Source organism: Phocoena phocoena, chromosome 1, assembly GCF_963924675.1.
Source record: "Phocoena phocoena chromosome 1, mPhoPho1.1, whole genome shotgun sequence".
In the NCBI taxonomy this organism is placed as follows: Eukaryota; Metazoa; Chordata; class Mammalia; order Artiodactyla; family Phocoenidae; genus Phocoena; species Phocoena phocoena.
This window is the reverse complement of record NC_089219.1, coordinates 33,586,240-33,606,458: the sequence shown is the minus strand read 5'-3', so window position 1 is coordinate 33,606,458 and position 20,219 is coordinate 33,586,240.

Here is a 20,219-nt window from a genome sequence, read left to right as displayed (position 1 = left end):
AGACAAATAACTAGCCCCAAAGAATGAGTCATCATTGATGGTGGAATTGTAGGCACCAGCTGCAGGTGATTTAGAGGCAGAATTCCAAGTGTGGTGGTTCAGTCTGGAGTCGGACTGCCTGGGTTGGAAACCTTGGGTCTCAACTTTCTCATCTGTAAAGTGGAGATCATAGTAGGGCAGGTGAGAATAAAATGAGAGAGTGCATAGAAACAGCTGGAAGAGCGCCTGGCACTCACTAAGTGCTCAATAGAGTTTAGCTCCCATTGGTGTGCCCACCGCCCACTGTCACGCAGCAAGGCCCTGGAGTCCACATCAGCGACCAGCGGGTGGAGGGAGCCAAGTGTGGCAGCAGTATCTACCTGGTGCCACCAGAGGGCACCATGACGCAGCCAAAGCTGCCCAGGTGCGCCAAGGGCTCCCTGACGTCCTGCGGGGCAGTGCCCACCAGAAGCCTGCCAGCTGGGAGGGCGAGGGCGGAGCCCCGGAGACCCATGCAGTCCTTTCTCCAGGTGATGCCCCACACCACCTTGGCTTGATATTCTGTCCATTTCTAGCACAGTCTGTGATCAATATCAACCCAAAGGGCACCTAAACCTTCCCAACAGGGTCGTCAGACCCATTCAACAGATGGGGAAACTGGAGCCTGAGAGAGAGAGAGGCCAGCTCCAGGTCAGGAGATGACCTCTGGCCTCCCTGCTCAGACTGACCTCCCTGTACATCTCACTGAACATCATGGGTGTGACCTCCCCCACCCTCCCACAATCAAGACTGGGAGCCAGCACCCATGTCCACCTGACACTCCTTGGCAAGGGGAGACACACCAGGGGAAGAAGCACATCTAATGGTGGGGAGACCTCGGGGATGGGGAGCTGGAGAAAGTCCTGGAGGTGCACAGAGAGCGACAAACATATATGAGGGGAAACGGGGACAGGCGGGCATGGAAGACAGGGAGAAGTGGGAAAGACATTTGAAAGAGACATAAGAGAAAGTGCCTGGGATAGAAAGAGAGAGATGAGCATGGGAAGGAGAGGGACAGAAAGAACGAATGGAGAAGAAAGAGAGATGCAGAGGCAGAAGGATGGAGAGAGAGGCAGAGAGAGTGATGCAGGAAAAGAGAAGTGGGGGGGGCGGGTGACAGAGAGAGATGGGAGACAGACACAGGAAGAAAGAGCTGTGGACAGGGAAGCAGAGACCCATCCTCCTCCAAGGCCACCTGAAGCAGCTTCACTCTGGGCTGGAGCACGAGAAGCCCCCGTTCCCTCCCCCTGGGCACTCAGCCAGAGCTTTAGCCCTCGCCTTTCTGTCCCATCGCCCACCGGGGCAGGGTGTGCCCGCCAGACACCCCCTCTTGGGGGTCGTGGTTGAGCTGGTTCCCAAGGGCAGCTAAGGCAGACAGGCAGGGTCCCTGGGGCTGTGTTGCTAGGAGATCCAGCCGAGCACCCCAGCCTGTCTCCTGAGCCTCTCCCAGGGTAAGGCTCAGTACTCACCTGGTGGCGGGGCGGGGGCCAGGGTCCCCCCAGCTTTCACCCCACCTGGCGCTGGCAGACCTCTGCCCTGCATTCTCTTGGCAGAGGGAATGCACATTCGGTGACCCCACCATTCGCCAGGCCTCCCTGGCTCCTGCCCCAAGCCTCAGGCCTGCTGTGCTCCCCAGAAGCACCGCACTCCGCGGCTCCGGTTCAGGTTGCAGGAAGGCTTGTTCACATCTCAGCCTGCCTTTTACCAGCTGTGTGCCCCTGGGCAAGTCACTCTCCCCCTCTGAGTCTCAGCTTCTCATCTTTAAACAAGGATCATAATAGTACCCATTTCACAGGGTCCTCCAGAGGAGGAAGAGCCATATGGAGGCACAGAGTGGGGGCGATGGGAGGCTGGTTTGAAGCTCTGTCCCTGAGCCGCCCGGGCTGCAGCTGGGAGCACCTCCCTGCAGTCCCCAATTGGCCCTGCTCTTGTTCTCCTTTGGGCGGGCTGGAGTCTGATTCACAGCAGCCTCTGGGGAAGAGGTTGCCCTGAGCTGAGCCCTCCCCCAGGGAACTCGGACAGACGCCAGGAGGCACGAACCCCAGGGCCCAGGCAAAGCCATCCCCACATCCTTGTGTGCTGCTTTGGGGCCTTAGGTTAGAGCAACTTACCTCCCAGGCCCTGTTCCAGGCACGTTAGCAAACCCACAAGGGCCCCTGTGCAGGTACGACCATTATCTCCATTTTACAGATGAAGACACAGAGGCACAGTGCGATGCCTTTGCCCAAACTCCCACAAACAGGTATGCGGGAGCCGGCAGCGGGCAGGCGGCTTCCAGAGCCCAGCTCTTAACCTCCAGCCCGGGTGTCAGCCTCCCCAGGGAAGGCAGAGGGCCAGGGCTCCTCACTGGTGCCCCTACCCCAGCTCTGGGGCCTGGCTTGGGCGGGGCCAGTGAGGAAACCTTGAAGGCAGCAGGGGAGGGCCAGCCCCAGCTTTGATTTACCATCTGTCTCAAGGCTGCTGCTCACCTCAGCCATAAATCTGTGGCTGCAGTGCTGGCCTGGCCCCTGGCAGGCTGCAGGGGGCAACTCCAGGGAGCGTTAGAACATGCCACCCAGAGAAGTCCCTTCCCCAGCCTGCCCTGGAGCTGCCTCTTGGGGGAGATCTAAGAACCAGGCCTCCCTTACCACCAGCTAAGGCCACGCTTCACCAGGATGCTCTGGGGTTCCAGGACCTGTGGCCATACAAGGGGCATCCGGCCCAAAGCCCCTTCCCCAGGGCCTGTTCCCTGCCTGTGTCACCTTGTCGCCTCGGGCCTCAGCAGAGTCAGTCCGAGGCAGTGTGTGGGTTGGGGGACGGGGGGCCACTCCAGGCTCGATGCCTTCCAAGGCAGGCCCATGGCTTTGTGGAGATAGACGCCTGACGTCAAGGCCGGCCCTCTCCCACTCTGGCCCCATGAACACTGCAAAACCCCCAACCTTTCACTTACAGTGTAATGAGACGAGAGAAGCCAGCATTGAGCCAGGCACCCAGTAGGAGCCCGTCCCCTGAGGCCAGCTCCCTTCCATTCCGCCTCTATCCCCCCGTCGGCACTAGGCACAGAGTCAGGCTGGTCAGGAGACTCCTGCATACTTTTCCAGGGACACTGAGACCTTGGCAGGAAGCGCCTTGCCTGGGCTTCAAGAGATGGGTCCAGGGAGCTGAAAAGAGAGAGAGCCCGAAGGGACATGGGGTGGGATGGGGATGGGGGTGGGGCTACATGGAGTTGGGGGACACACATGCCCGCCGTGTGTCTACGTAGTTTCCTGGGTGAACTTTCTACCAGCATCGCACCCCACAGCTCCCGCTCCGTGTGTGGGCCTCTGGGGGCTCCTGGATTCCCCTTCCACTACTTGGCCTCCCTGCCCCCATACAGCCACCCCCTCCAAAGTGAGCTCAGGCCCTTTCTGGCTACGCGACATTGTGCAAGTCACGGGGCTGTGCATGGGACTGATGTAAGATAAAGGAGCATCTGAGCTGCAGTTCTGTTCTGGAGACGGGTGAGCTCTTGGGTCTCAGACTGTGTGTGAGAGACTGTGAGAGAGCATGGGAGGGTGTGGCCAGGCCAGCTGAGGGCGGGGAGATGTGAGTGTGCACGTGTGCTCACATGTGTGTCTCTGCGCACACACGTGTGCTGTGTGTATGCTCGCACGTGTGTGCGTGTGTACACACAGGCGTGTACAGTAGTGTGTGCACATGTGCTTGTGTGCATGTCATATGGGTACACCGTGTGTGCTCTGTGCACACGTGTGTGAGTGCACACTTATATGTGTGGCTATGCACGAACATGTGGGGCTGCAGCAGGCAGGTCTCCCTGGCTCCCCTGAATCCCTCCCCGCTTTGATTCCTTGCCTCCTTTTCCCACCATCCCTCTTCCTCAGCATCCACCACTGCTTGCTTCCTTCCGACCCAGAGACCCAGCTGCCGGGTATCCAGACAGCAGCCACGATCACGCTGTGCGCTCACGAGGACCCTCTAATCCTCTTCGCTCTCACTTAACCCCCCTGCCCCCAGGTGGAAGCAGCCCCTGCCCACACTCAGCTGGCCTGGGGGCAACACGACAGAGGCTAATGGACTCCCAAGCCGGCCCTCAGCAGGTTAACTGGTAACAATGAACCCCAAATCCTCACTGGGGGTTGAGAGGGACACTTGTCCGTCAATAAGCCCCTTTCCTAGCCATGATCCCTTTGATCCCAACAGCCTCTTTTGAGATGGGGATTTGAATTGCACGTTTGACAGTGAAGGGCATTGAGGCCTTGGAGAGGGAGGGGGCCTTTCTTGAGGTCACACAACAGGTCAGTGGCAAAATTCGCTCTGCTCAGGCCACTCCCATACCTGAGGCCTCAGGGAAGTGCACTGGGGTGCTCCCTGGGGGACACTCAAAATCCTAGGGCTCTGACATCTTGGGGGTCTCCTCCCTACCAGATCTCTGCTGAGCTCCTGGGGCTCCAAACCCCCAAGGTAGTCCCCTCTCCTTCCCTCTTGCCTCCACCCACCATCCCAAGGTTCCTGGCAGGCACCTCCTGGCAGAGCTGCCTTGCCTCCGTCCATCCCCTGGGGCCGTGGGTCCTGCTCAGGACCACCGTGGTGACAGTCCAACCTGCATGCCAGTCTCCCATGTGTTGCCTTACCAGAGCCCCAATGGCTCATTTGGTACACAGCAGTCAGGCTGGCATTAATCTGGTCTTGCTGTTGGGATCACAGGGAGAGCCAGCACTGCCCAAGCCACACCCCATCTGCCCCCCCACCAACCCACCCACGTCAGCACCCTCTGCCTTCTCGTCACTCACGGCCCTCAGACACTCAGACCACCCTGGTTCCTTTCTGAATTCTCATCACTCCCACAGTTTTCCTCTCCTTGTAGACTTTGCCCCCTCGGATCCCTGTGCCTAGAATGCCTCCTCCCTAAACTCTTCGCCTACCAGACCCCTCAGTTCTAGACCTCAATGTCCCTGCCTCAGAGAATCTTCCCTTACTCCCCAAGCTAAACTAAGCGTCCCTGTTATTCAGTCTCCAGGCATGTTTCACCATTTGCCTGAGTATATCCCTTTACGTCTTTATTTGCTTCGTATCGGTCTCCCCCACTAGAGCATAAGCTCCTTGCCCGAGGTCAACAGGACACGTATGTCCCTGTATGTCCAACACAGGTCATAAAGAAGCCAGGCACATAGTAGAGTGTGGGTAAATATTGGGTGAATAAATGAAGGGTGGAGAGATGAACAGGCAAGATGTACCCCCACCACGCCTGCGTGAATGAAGAGCTGGGTGGTGGAGAGGGTGGGGAGAGCTGTCCGGGTCTGGCAGAAGCAGCCGTACTTCCAGGGGAGGTGGGGGGAGGTTTACACACACACACACACACACACACACACACACACACACACCCCAGCCAGCTCTCAGAGGGGTAGGCCAGTCCGGCGGCCTCCCATCCCCACCTTCCACCCCCGGTTATGGGTTGGATGCCTGACATCTGCCTCCTCAGGGCTCTCCTCCTTCTTCCAGGTCCCCCAGGGGACAAGGCCCCTTTCCCCTAGACCCACGTAGACTCTGATTCTAGCCCAGGCCCTGACCCTAACTTGCTGTGTGGCCCTGGCACGTCCCTGCCCATCTCAGCCTCAGCTTCCTCACCCACAGAGCAGGGGAGTTGAAAAGGATGATGTCCCTCTGTCTAGCCAGCATCCACAGAGGCCCCCAACTGTCACCCCCTGGTGTTCACAGCCCCGGGTAATCATTGAAGAGGGCTGATCAGTGTACACAATGGGATACCATGAAAATGAGAGTGTAGCTCCTGAGGGACGGAAAGGCAGGGAGGCTTCAGCTGCTGCTTCTTGAATCACTCTCTCTGTGGAATCCAGCCACCATGTTGTGAGGACACTCAAGCAGCCCAGTGGAGAGGAACTGAGCCTTCCCACCAACAACCGGCACCAACCAGCCGGGTGTGGGAGCTAGTCACCTTAGAAGCAGATCCTTCAGTCTCAGACAAACCTGCAGACGACCCCAGCCCCCACCAAGATCTTGTCTGCACGAGAGACCCTGAGCTAGAACCGCTCAGCTAAGCCAATTCCAGATTCCTGATCCACAGAAGCTCTGTGAGATAATAAATATTTATTGTTTTAAGCCACAAAGCTTTAAGGTTACTGGCTACACAGAATAAAGTAACGAATACCCCTCCCAGCCTCCACCCTTTGCCGCCTACCCTGATGGTCTGACTCACTGGCCTTTCAGAAAAGCCCCAGATTGACGTCGCCAATGTCAGACTCAACTAAGTTCAGGGGGGAGCTCATCACATTCCCCCATCTCTCTACTTCCACACTTAGCCATTGCCAACCTACTTCCCCCAGAATCAAAGACAGACACGTGGGTGTACCTTAGTGACTTCCTTATCCCTGGCACCCAGTCACTGACAAACCTGGTCTCTTTTATCTCCTGCACATCCCTAGAATCTTCCCTCTCTTGGCCATGCCCAAGTGCCCTGGCCCAGCTCAGGCCACGCTCTCACTCATCTGTTGAGCAGCCCCTCTCTGGTTTCCCCGCCTCCATCCTTGCTGCTTCTACCAGCCAGCCATCTCCCACACTGGCCGCTAGCGGGAGGGACTTTCTCAAACACAGATCTGACCCTGTTGCTCACCTGCTCTGTGACTTTCTCTGGCTCCCCTGTGGTCTACGGTCCAGACTCCTCGGCCTGGTGTCGAAGGCTTTTTATCATCTGCCCTTGCCCTTTACCTCCCCAGGCTCATCTCTAATTCCACTTTGTTTCAAATTAATGTTCCACTGATACTGAATCAGCTGCAATTCTTGGAACACAAGAGTTTCATGCCCCCATGCCTTTGGTCACACTGCTTTCTCCACCTGGACTCCCCACCCCTCCTTTACCTGGAAAACACCTACTAATCTGTCAAGCCCCAGCCATCTGATCTTCCATGAAGAGCTGGTGTCTCTCTCTCTCGGCCTCCTGCATTTTGTTGGATTATAACAATCCATTTACATGTCTTGTCTCCCACGGAGTGGCAACCTCAAAAGTAGGACGTGTCCTTTTCATCTCTATATTCCCAGTACCTTGCTCAGAGTCCAGCATGCAGAGTCCTTACAAGTTCTTAAAAATGGAAGAACTCTAGGTTGACCTTTAGGGTCAACACATTTAAAACCCACTTTGGATGGGAATATCTCTAAAAGGTATTACAGTCTCCCCTGCCTTTTTTAAAATAGTTTTGGGGACATGGTTGAACCTTGCTCAAGTGTATGATTTGTGTCAATACAGACACAGCGTTTTTCAGAAGGAGCCTTGGAGATCACAGTAGAGGAAGGACCTCAGGTCTGGAAAGATCAAGTGACTTGCCCAAGCACCTTGTGTGATGAATGTTAATGAATGTCTGGCCTGCAAGACGGTGACCTCCCTGCTTTGCTGAAGGATTTTGAGCCCTTGCCTCGCCCCTGCACTAAATGGCCCCAAATTCAGTGTCCTTTGAGATTTTTGCATGTTTTATAATCTTCCCATTTCAGCACTGTGCCAGTGTACCTGTTCCCCACCTTACCCTTCTAATTTTTTCCTTCTGATCCACTGGAGGCAGGAGAACCACGTAACCAAGCTTGATGGAGCCACATGGAAAGGAAGAGTTATGGCCCTGGCCTGAAATCTGGGAGTACCACTCCCCTGGGGAGCGTGGCGGGATGATGGGGCTTTGTGATGCCTTCCTGCCTCCACTGTGCCCCAGATATGACAGCTGTCGAGAAAAAAGATTGAAAGGGTTGGGGTGGTTCTAGCTGAGTGAAATGTCAGCGTAACTAAGAGATCCTGCAGGCAACCCCATCCTTGGGCAGGTGACTCCACAGGGGAGGGAAAAGAGACAACTCCTGGACCCTGGGCTCCACCTAAAGGAAACTGCCTTCCCACACTCCCCTATCAGAGGCAAACCGCCTGGTGTGAGAGGTAAAAGGAAACAGTACCTCTGGGCCAGGGTGGGGAGAGGGGGACTGGACAGGTGGGAATAGCTCTGCTTTATCCTGGGAGCAACCGGATGGGGGCAGAATGGGGAGCAGTGAACTAAGAGATGTGGATTCTGGTCCAGCTCCACTATTAACTGCATGCCCCTGCGTGTCAAGGGGCAACTCAACTAACCCCTCTGGGTGTCAGTTTCAGAATGTGCGACATGGGGATATTCCCCACATCATGGGACTGTAGTAGGATTAACAAAAATAACGTGTAAGAACTTAGTAAATTCTAAAGTGCACCACAAGGGAATATGGCCTTCATTCATTCATTCCACAGATACTTACTGATCACCTACTATGTGCCAGCGAGGCAAAGTTCCAGGAACTGGGGATGTAGCAGTGAACACGACAAAGCCCCGGTTCCCATGGAGCTGACACTCTGCGGAGGGAGACACATGAACGAGTAATAATTTACCAAGCGGTGTCTCAGTCAAAATGGGCGCAGTTTCGCTGCCGTCAGTGCCTTAAAGCCACTAAGAATCATTTCTCACTCACACTACATGCTCTTGGAGGAAATCCCTGCAGGCCCACTCCACACTGTCCTCATCTGGGGACGCAGGCTGAAGGAGGCTCCATTCCCAACTTCCACAAAAGGGAACATGGCAAATTGCACCAAAGTCCCAAAGCCCCCATCCCCAGTCCTGGAAGTGCTACAGGACACTCCTGTCCCATTTTACTTCCCACCAGCAAGTCACATGGTCACATTCTTCTTCTCCAAGGGGCGGGGAAGTGCGTCATTTTCTGGTACTCGGTACCCAGAAGGTATAAGTGCAGCATATTTGGTGGAAAGCATTATTGCCCACTATGGATAGATTCATGGCTAAGTACCAGGAAAAAAATAAAGTAGTGTAAGGAGCTGGGTGGGTGGCGATGAGGGAGTCTGAGAAAGGCCCTCTGAGGAGGTCACATTGGAACAGATACATAAATGAAGTCCAGAGCAATCCTGTAGGAAGAGCACAGGACACGGGAAGGAGGAGCAAATGTCCTGGGGCAGGTGGAGAGCCAGGAGCCCAGTGGGCTGGAGCCAGGAGCCAGGGGCAGGGTTGGAGAGAGAGAGGCATTCAGAGAAGGAAGTGGATCGTTCGTCACACGTTGTTGGTCAGGGTTTGGCCTTTCCTGAGAGAGATAAGATGTTACAGGTGGCTGCCAGCAAGCAGTACCCTTAGTGGATAAAGGGTAAACAGTTCCCAGAGCCGGAATGCCTGAGGCCAAGGCCCAGCTCCATCCCCTGCTAGCATAAGACCTTGGGCAAGTTACTTGACCTCTCTGAGCCTCAGCTTCCTCTCCGTAATAATTGAGGGTAATAAAAGGACCTGCCTCAGGATTATTGTGATGATAACGTGCTTAAAACAGGGCCAGCGCATTGTGAGTACTATAGCAGCACTGGCTATCATTGCAATCGCTTTCCTCCTCAGCCTGGAGAAGTCCCTCCCTTCCGCTTTACCCCATCTCCCGGTCACCACCAGCACCCGTCTCTAACAGGGATCTCACCTTCCCTCTCTTGAGTCCCAGAGCCTGTGAGGCCTGAGTCCTTCCCCGCCTCTCTGTCCTTGTGATGCTCTCCTCAGCTTCTGCATCTGCTAGGTGGGACCAATCCTCCCTTGCTGTCCAGGTGATGGACCCCGCGCTCCCCAGTGAGCACAGACTCTCCCCCTGCCCCACAGGAGGTGGGTGCTCCTGCATGGCTGCTGGATGGATTCCTAGCTGCCTGTGCTTTCCGCCACCCACCCTGGGGGGGCTGGGAAGACTATGGGTTCCTCCCCTTCAGTCACCCCCACCACTACCCCAGCTCTGGCAGCCAAGCTCTCTCGTGGGCAGGAGCTGGCACCTCACCCAGGAGGGGAGAACAGCTGCAGAGATGGTGGGAGAATTCCTCCCGCTGCTGGATTTGTAAAACAATTGATTAAAGACAATGCAATTAATTATTCCTTGATGAAATAGTGGAAATTACCCAAGAAAATGAAGATTTCTGCAGCAGAACATTAAATCCCTCTAATTATGTCATTCCTAAAAAAGGGGGAGGGGCATAAAAAGGATAGAAATGGTGGGCCGGAGGGAGGAAAAGAATTGTAAAAATAGATGGGGTGACGCTGGGGCTCGTGCCAGGTGAGTGGGGGGGTGGATGGAGGGGGTCACCACCCTGGTCTTGACCACATTGTTCGAGGGAAAAGTCTGAGGTGACAGAGCTCTCTGCAGGGGATGGTGAGCAGCCTGGCAGGCTAGACACTGGGATACATGCCCTGGGTACATTAGCACATTCTCACACTGAATCCTGGTGCCTCATCCCCATTTTACATAGGAGAGCACGAGTCTTGGAGAGGGCACATGACTTGTCCAAAGATGCACAACTACTAATTAATAGAGGCAGGACTTGAACTCGGGTCTAACTCCAGAACCTGTACTTTTTCAACCCCACACCTGCTGGAGTCTACAGCAGTAGGCACTGCAGATGCCCTTGGCAAAAGTGGCTCTGACTGCTAGCCCCCTGAGAATCTCGGTGGCCCCCTGAATCTCAGGGCTGGGTGTGGGGGGAAGGGTAACTGCCAGGTGCTGACATCTCTGCCTATGGGAATTGGGCCTGAGGTCCCCTGGGAAGGGATCTTTCTAGACTTCCATCCCCTCTGATCCCTCTGGGTGTGCTTTTGCAGGCCAGGGAGGGGTGGCAAGTGGGATCTGCCATGGGCCTGGCCTGGCTCTCTCTCCCTGGGAGCTCCAGATGCTCCACTAGGGAGCTGATGACCTAGATTCCAATCTAGGAATGGCTGGGGTTGCCATATAGCCTTGGGCAAGTTCCCTTGCTTTCCTGGACCTCAGTTTCCCTATCTGTAATAGTAGATATGGAGCCAGTGGATATATGGGTCCATTTGAGGATACTGGACCCAGCCCTACCCCAGCTCCAATGTTGAACTCAGTTCCAAGAAACCAGGATCAGCTCTAGAGTGGGCAGGGGGAGGAGATGGACAAGGGAAGTCCCAGAGCCAGCAGACTATGGGCTGTGGGTTCTAGCTTCTGGGGCTGGGCTAAAGGAACCAGGAGGAAGCCAGGGGCCCTGCCGTGGGCAGTGGGTGGGAGGCCGTCCAGGGAGGGAACTGGGGTCGGGGTGGGAGGAGGGAAGAAGAGGAGCCTGGAATGCAGTCAAACCACTCACCCCCATTCCTGCCTCCGGAAACCAATCAACGGACCAGTTGCCTGGAATGGCCAGGTCTGGTGGGGCCTAAAGCAAGGGACACTGATTCTTAGCACTGCCGAGGTTCTTTTCAGAGCTTGTTCTGTTGTTACCCTGCTCCTGGACCGTATGTGAGCATAGCCCATAATGCTTCTGGACACTCTCAGGCACTACCAGTCTCATTTTTTTTATTGGGGTATAGTTGCTTTACAATGTTATGTTAGTTTCTGCCGTACAACGAAGTGAATCAGCTATGTGCATACCTCTATCCCCTCCCTCTTGGACCTCCCTCCCACCCATCTGGGTCACCACAGAGCACCAAGCTGAGCTCCCTGTGCTATACAGCAGGCTCCCACCAGCTATCTATTTTACACGTGGTAGTGTATATATGTCAATCCCAGTCTCCCAATTCATCCCACCACCCCTTCCCCCGCACCGTGTCCACATGTCTGTTCTCTACATCTGCGTCTCTATTCCTGCCCTGCAAATAGGTATTTTCCAATCTAATCTAGCATCAGAATTTCAGTTTCTCATTCAGTCTAAACATTTCACCCTTTCCCTCTCAAGCTCAGGCCCAACCCAAGCTAAGAAACATTCAAAGAGGATGGGAGGCCTGGTCCTCCAGGAAGATTGGGGCTACCAGGCCCTCTCTGTAGAGCATTTCTTGTGGGTCTTTGGAGTTTCCCTCACTGGAATCCTTCAGCTGGTATTTCCCTGACATGGGCAATGATGTCTATAGCTGAGATCTCACGACTGTCCCCAGCTCCTTCTTCTGGGGGCTCATCCCACTCAGTCTCCAAGAGGTCACCTGGCCTTGGCAGGCAGACCCTTCATGCAACATGTCTTGCTACAGCCTCTCCGACCCACAGAAGAGCCTGGGCTTGCCAGACTCTCTTCCCCACCGTCATAGACAGTTCCAAGTCACCACCTCCTTCTAGACTCTTTTCAAGCCAGGGTCAGGCCTCGGCCACTGTGCCAACCAAATTCTTAGGGACACATGTCAGCTTTTCCAAATGCTTCTCCTGAAGGTCCCCTGCTCACCCAATTAAAGTGGGAGTAGGGGGGCACACCCCACCCCTCCGAAGGCATCCTCACTGCCCACCTCCACCTGCCCCACCCTTGTCACTCTCACCTCCCTTTATATAGCATGGAAGTGGGTACTGAGGATCACAGAACCAGCTTGGGCCTTGCAAGGCCTGAAGAGATCTACATCTCGATTTAAAATGTGGGTGTTCTGGACACAAATTACTCTCAGAGGCACCCCAAGTACGCCACGTCCCGTTCGGACAGCCTCATCTGAAAGCAAGCCCCGGCTCCTCCAGCTGGTACCGACTCCTTCTTTGGCCATGTCCCCATCCCTGTCAACTATCCCAGGCCCAGCCCCGACCCTCTCCCTGTGGCAGGACCCCATAGCTTCAAGTCCGCTGTTAGCAGCACCTTCACTCCAGCCATCCTACAGCGCCTGTGGAAACAGTGGCCCCGAGCAGACCAGCTGCAGAGCCAGGCCCCAAACTCAGGCGCCAACTAGCAGGCCGGTGCTCCTTCCACCAGCTCAGCCCCCAGCTATCGCTCTCCGGGAGGGATGAGCTTATTGATGGAGGGGCTGGGGCGGGGAGGAATCCCTTCCCTTCTAAGGCAGCAGCAACAGTTCCTGCGATAGCAAGGTTGGGAGCTGGATAGACTTGGGTTTGAACCCTAGTTCTCCTACTTTCCAGCTGGCTGATTTGAGGCAAGTCACCTCATATTTCTGCACCTCGGTTTCCCCCTCTGTAAAATGGGTATGATAAGACTGAACCCAGAGGGTTGCCAGGAAGGGTGAGTTGAGATGAAGTCTTAGCCAGGCAGTGGCACGAAGTGGGTTCGTTCCCTTAGGACTCCCCCCTTGCAGTCAGGACACCGGGGTTCTACTTCAAACCCAGAGACCAATTTTCTGGCCAAACTGGGTCTTGAACTTCCCATTTGTGTCCTGGAGAGAAAACCTGCAGTGTGGTGAGGCAGATAGTGGGGGCCTGAGAGGCTAAGGAGGGGCTTCTGGAAGAGAGTCTTTAGAATTAGGGGTGGTAGGGGCACAGCCCAGATGGGAAGGGCTGTTCCTCCCACCCATCAGCTCCCGGACCCCTCCCACCAGGGATGGCACTCTAGCCCCTCCCCCAGCTCCAGCACAGATGGCAGGAAGGAAATGCCAAGGCATGGAGGTAGGGAGGGGCCCCCCAGCCCCCGGAGGCTCCAGCCCTTGCCAAGCTTCCCACAGGAGAAGGAAGCACAAGCCCCCTCCCTTGCTATGGCACTGCCCTCTGAGAGCCACAGCCCACTGATGCCCTGGTGCCTTGTATCCCGTTGTCATGGTAACCAGGACTAGCTGACGTGCCGACAGGCAGACCAGGAGCTGCTACCACATGAATCACTTGAACTTGATGTGACAGACACAGGCGGGTGGCCTGCACAGAGGTGGAGGGAGGTGGTGCCCTGTGGGCAGGGGAGCTCAGGCTGAATCTCTCCAACCACGACAGGTTTAGGGGCTCCAGAAGCCCGCGAGACCCTAGAGGTCCCCAGTGAAGGTGAGGCTGGCCCTTGGACCAGCCATGAATCCTCTCCAAGCCCCTATTTCCTTATTTGTAAAATTGGGAGAATGGACTGGATGGGAAAGATCAAATAAAATAATGAGCAGGGGCTTGCTTTGTAAATTCAAACCTGACACAAACGGCTGTTTGGGAGAGCTCAAAGGCTCGGTTCTCGTGCAGACTTGGACTTCAGTCCCTCTTCTGCTCCTTGCTGGCGCCGTGCCAGCCCCAACTTTCTGTTCTGTAGAATGGGGATAATACTGCCTCCCTCACTGGATTCAACTTTTCACTTAGCCATTTAATATTTATCAACCCCATCTACATACCGAGCACCGCGTTATGTCCTAGGGACACAAGAGTAAACGAGGCAGACCCATTTCCTGCCCTCACTGAGCTTACGTTCTAGTGGGAGGGGCAGACCCTAAACAAGCACACAGACCAACAAAATATCTCAGGTTGTGATGAGACTCTGAAGAATGCAGGCGAGGGACTGAGCTGCGGAGCAAATGGGCCGAGGGCTTATTTTAGGAAGGATGATCAGGATGGATTTTCTGAGAAGGTGACATCTCAGCTGAGACCTAAGTGAAAAGAAGGGGCTGGACTCTCAAATGAAAGTGAGAGTGTTCCAGGCCAGGGACAGCAAGGCAAGCAACCTGAGGTACGGCTGAAGCACAGGCGGAGGACGACTGTGGCAACAGCAGGGCAAACAGGTTAAGTGTGAACAATGCAATGGTCAGCGGAAAGCCAAGGAGCTTTGAGTAAAGAAGCAATGTGACTTGATTTCCACGTACACGCTAAGGATGTTTTTGCTGCCAAGTGGAGAATGGGCCTTCCTTCGGCAGCCAGCCCAGGTAGAAGCCTGCTGCAGAGGTCCAGAGAAGAGAGGAGGATGGCGTGAACACCAGGTGGGGGTAGGAACAGAGATGGAGAGAAGCGGTCAGATTCAAGATAATTGTGGGAGATAGATTCACCAGGACTTGTTCCTGGTCCAGATATGGTAGGTGAGGGAAAGGGGAGAAAGAAAGATAACATCTGGGCCTCTGGTCTGAGTATATGGTGGTCGGTGATGTCAATTTCTAAGATGAGGAAAACGGATTCGTTTGTAAAACATCTGCAAAGATGGGACTTAAGTTCATGAGAAAAGTCCAAGGGACTGAAGTCCTCTCTCCAGGGGCAAAACCACACTCATAACAGAGCAGCCTTCGGACAGGCCGCTTCCCTCCCCCTGTCCCCTGGGGGCTGCCCCAGCCTCTCTGGAAGAAGTGTTTGGAGAGCCTACATGGCCAGGGGCCTCAGTTTGAACTCTGTTTTGAAAGTGACAGAAATGTAACTCCGACTTCCATAGGCACAAAGAAGGATTTAGTGGCTCGCAGAATGCAAGGAATTAACCCATGGGAACCTGCTCTGCTCTCTGCCTCTCCCCACAGGCCAGCTCTTCCATTTCAGCTGCAGACCCACTTCTTCCCCAAGGCAGGAAGCACCGAAACCTCCGGAGTTTTTAAAAAGAGAAATCAACTTTTATTTATTTATTTTTTTTCTCTTCAGTAGGCCACCTTTGGTCTAAAAATATTAAGAAATATAACAATGACCTGTGTGTAGAGGGAAAAGACTACTCCAAAAGCACATATATTAAAAAAAAATTTTTTTCACTGTTCTAAAAATGATTCACATACAAAAGCAATAAAATTAATCTATAACAGGAAAAATATGAAAAAATTCATAATAACATTCTCTCAATTTTTATATCCTATAACTTCCAATGACTCTCTTTCTAGATGAAAAACTTTGAGAATTTTAATTGGCGAGACTTGCATTATGTGAACACTGGGCCAATCAGCTATGCCAGGGGCTGGGTTTCTATAAGAACATGGCAGCTCACACTATGGCCGCAGGGCTGGAGGGGGCTAGGGAAGGGCTGTGATGCCCAAGAGACAGTGCGGAGCAGATAATACTCCTAATGTCTTTTACGTGGTATGTGTCAGCTGAATTCCCAACCAGAGAGATGGAAGGGAACCATGAGAACAAGGAAAAATTTGCAAAAGTTTGGAGAACTGAGCAGTTGTTACTTGGAGGCCCAGGAAGGGCAGCCAGAGAAAAGCCCATGGCCCCAAAGCCATCTACTGAGAGCAGAGGATAAAAAACCTTGTCCCGATGGAGTTTGTCTGTGTGAGAAGCCAGAGGAACAGTGTCCAGACTCTTGGACTGGTTGGGTAGCGATCTAGCTATGCATAACTGCAATATCTGGTAAAAGTTTGAGAAAGACCTTTATCTCCCCCAGAGACTGGGGCTGCCAGCAAAAGGGCTGCAGATGGAAGCTGAATCTGCAAAGCAGACAAAAGTGCAAGTTAGTCAATTGCTTTCAAATGAGTTTCAGGCTCTGGAGCCACTCACTCGCTGTGCAGCCTTGGATAAATCAGATTTCACATCTCTGAGCCTTGGTTTCCTCTGATTTTAAATGGTGAATGTGTAAAAAAATAAAAATAAATAAGGAAAAATGTAAAGTGTAAATGCAAAGTGTAAACTGAAGTCATGTATGAAGAAGAGTGCTTCTCTCATAAGGTCAAGTGAAGAGTAGATGATAGAATGCAGGTAAAATACCTGCTCCAGAGCCTAGCACATAGTATGTGCTCAATAATATTATCGAATACTTTCATCACTGCTACAGAGGAGGTGTGTGAAGGGGGTAGGTCAGAGAGCGTTCCATTAACTTTCAAGTGCCTCTGAGAGGACAGTTTCAATACAGGAGGCTTTAATTTGTGGCCATGACTCCACCCCAGGCAACTATAATAGCAGCTTTACTCTCTGATCACCTGCCATGTGCCAGGCACTCTGCTAGGAACTTTACTTCCATTATCTCATTTTTGAGCATTATCAGCAATGATTTGAGACAGTGTATCAGTTAGCTTTTGCTGCATAATAACTCAGCCCCACATTCATAGCTTAAGACAACAACCACTTACAAAGCTCATGATTCTATGGTTGGGAAATTCAGCTGGGCTCTGCTTCTGGTCTTGGCTGGGCCCACACAGGAATCTGCAGTCCACTGCTAGTTAAGTGGCTCCACTTCTGAGAGTTGCCTGGCTGTCATCTGGGTGATGGGGATGACTGAGCCATGTGTCTCTATTCGTCCAGTAGGATAGCCCAAGCTTTTTCACACAGCAGCTGGGCAGGGTTCCAAGAGAACATACGAAAGTGTGAAAGACCTCTTGAGGCTTGGGCTCAGAACTGGCACTGGCACTTCTACTGCATTCTGTTGGCCAAAGCAAGTCATAAGGTCATCCCAGATTCAAGGGGACGGGGAGAAGCTCCAAAGTTCTATTGCATGGGGCATGCTCAGAAAGGGGTGGAGAACTGTGGCCAATCTTGCAGTCTACCACAGATAGGGACTAGTATTACTGCCATTTCACACATAAGAAAATTGAGACTCAAAGAGGTAAAAATGTCTTGCCCAAATTATGCAGCTAGTAAGCGTGGCAGAGCCAGGATTTGAACTCAGGGGTCTCCGTGCTCGACTGCATTGTGACATTCAAACTCCATTCTCTCAGGGGAAACTGGCACAATCCAAACAGCCCAATCTAACAGGCACCAGAGAGCTTGACTGAGATGAGGGTGGCGCAGGAGCAAAAGAAGTTGAGTTGAGGCAGCACAAGACCGGGAGATTCAGACAGAGCCGGTGGCCATGACAAGGATGCCAGTTTTGTGACATGGACTTCAGCCTGCCTCACAAAGCCACAGAACTCAACAGGACAGGCCGGAGCTGACCGTCTTCCAGGCAGAAACCTTGCCTGGGCCTCTTGCTGGCAGGGGCCCACCGTGAGTCCTCGGTGAGGGAGCTGCCTCTGGTGTCTGCTACTGAGTTCCCTCCCAGACCACGGGTGGCAACAGCGCCGGCCAGAAGATGGAAGAGTCGTCACAGGTGAAAGTAGAGCTCTGTCCTCCCGAGAGCACACTGAGCTGGTCTCTGTCCGTGCCCAGGTGTGAGCAGAGGGGTACTGGGCTGGCCATGAGATGCCCCACCTCCTCACCTCCACTGTGACCGGCCCCTCCCCCGCAGAGATCCCAGTGCCAGGAGCACAGCTGTGCCCAGCCAAGCTGCCGGGTGCCAAGCCGGGCCTGGCGGACTCCCTCTCATCTGTCTCTCTTTACCAGGAACAAATGGGAATGAGGGAATCAATTAACAAGGCTCCTTAGCCAAATGACTGCTGCTCCCTCCTTCCCCAGCCTGTTAACCCTTTTCTTCCAAGGCCGGGAAGGGCTGCCCTGGCTGGCCGACCTCGCTCAGGCCTGGAGCCCCCAGCTGGATGCTGTGCTCCTGCCTTGGCTGGGCCGAGTGCTGGCAGCAGCTGCCAAGCTGAGGGACCAGAGCCAGAAACCTCCATTCGGCCTCGATGGAATTGGGGGTCAGTCTCCAAGGATACTCAGGGGCTCTGGCCCACAGGGCAGGCCTGGCCCTTTCTTTTCTCTCCAGAGACCTGGGCCCCTCTCCTGGATAAAAAACCCCTGAGAAGAAGGCTCAGGCCAGGAGGGTGGGTCACAGCCAAGCCTCACCTGGGGAGCCCACCGGGAAAGGTAGGGGCCCAGGAGACAGGGCAGGATGCATCAGGCCTCACTCTGTAAGCCCTAAAACTCAAGCTTCAGAAACAAATGGTTAGTCTAAGCATTCTCTCCGAGGAATTTAGACAGGCCACTGTGGTGGCCTGGTTGTCCGGAGTGCTGGGTTCAAGTTCCAGCCTGAAAACTGACATGGGGTCTGAAAACGTTTGGAATGATTAATCAATAGGCCACTCTTTCTCCCACCCCCTCTCACCGCATGTCTTTATTTGTTCTCCAGGGGTCTTCCACCACCGCCACCGCTCCCTTCCCCCCACCCCACCTGCCAGCCTTGTGCCTCGCCTCAGCACTCAGGCTTCGGCTTGAGCCACCGCATTACACAGTTCAGGGACTGCCACACATAGCCTGATCCACCATATGCTGTGGCATTGGGGTCACAGAGAAACGTAGACGTGTGCTCTTGGCCTTTTACAACCAAAAGACACTCAGATTCTAAGTTCAGACCGAAAAAAATTGAATGCAGCTTGCATGGAGAGAGCTATCTGCACCCACCCCCTAGATTGGATAAAAGACTCCAAAGGCTGGGAAGGGGGCAGTGAAAGGGACCAGAGAGGACAGGTCAGCAGGGAGGACCACCCGCCGAGCCCTGACACTGGAGAGTGAGCTCCGGGCCCAGCCAAGGCCTGAGATACATGTCAGTTCACCCATTCGTTCGTTCATTTCACAAATGGACAGTGAGTGCCTTCTGTACTCCAGACACTGTTCTGGGCACAGTGGACAAGTGACAAGGGCCCTGGCCTTGGGCAGAGTGAGGCTGAGGACGTGAGAGTCACTCAGTGATGGCACTCAGCCATTTACCCACCTATTGTCCAGGAGGAGTGAAGCCGTCTGTGCGCTGAGTCTTGTCTCAGCAACCCCCCACGTCATCCAATGGACACAGCCCCTTCCTGCCTGGCTTCTGTACCCCAGGACATTTGTGAGACCCCTGGGTGAAGGTGGGCCCGAGACAAGCCGGCAGCAGTGGGGGAAGGGAGGAGAGGCCTGAGCTGGAAACTGCCCAGCAAGACAAGGTCATGCTGAAGCCACTGAGCTGCTCTTCCCTGCCCCTACAGTGTTTGCCAGTTTCCCTTCTTCCTGCCGAAGGGGATCTGGGCTGCTGAAAACTCCAGAAACTCACCTTGGGCCCAAGTTCAAAACTCTCAAGCCAGGGCTCCAACTGGCCCAGTGTGAGTCATGAGTCCGTCACTGAGCCAATCAGCACTGCCCGGTGGGGGGGAATCTGTAAAGGATGGCAGCTCCCATTCCCAAAGCAGGGTGAGCACAGTGGGGAAATGGTTGCCTGAAGACAAAACCACCGATGTCCACGACACTGACCTTGGGCATGTGGAGATACATTGAGCCTCACTCTTCTGACCTCTAAAATGGATCTAATGAGAGTGCCAGCCTCACTGGGCTGTCTTGAGGATTAAAGGAGATCATTCAGATGACTGTGCTTCTCACACAGCAGGTACTGAAGAAATGGAAGTCATTTCTCTGGCCTCAGTCACGCTGTCTCTAAAAGGGGTGGGTGTCCAGGTTCATCTCCCCAGCCCCGATGCCCCAAGATCCCATGGCCCCGAGCCTGCATGATAAGCGTGAGTGAGCACAGACCCTCCTCTCAGAGGTCAAGAGCCCCCCTTTATTCCTCAGGACTGGGAAAGTCCTCCTGCTGCTCTGCCCATCCCCCACTTCAGACTCTCCACCTCCTGTGACTGCTCCCCAACCCTCTGAGTCCCTGCCTGGTGGGTGTCCTAGGGAAGAGCGCATGCAGGGCTGTGCAGAGCTGGACCACCAGAGTGCAGATCCCAGTTCTGCCTGTTGCTTAAGGGCTGGGCGATCTCGGTCAGGTTCCTTAACCCCTCTGTGCCTCCCCCGTTTCCTCATCTGTAACAATGGACGTGCTAACAATAGGCACCGCC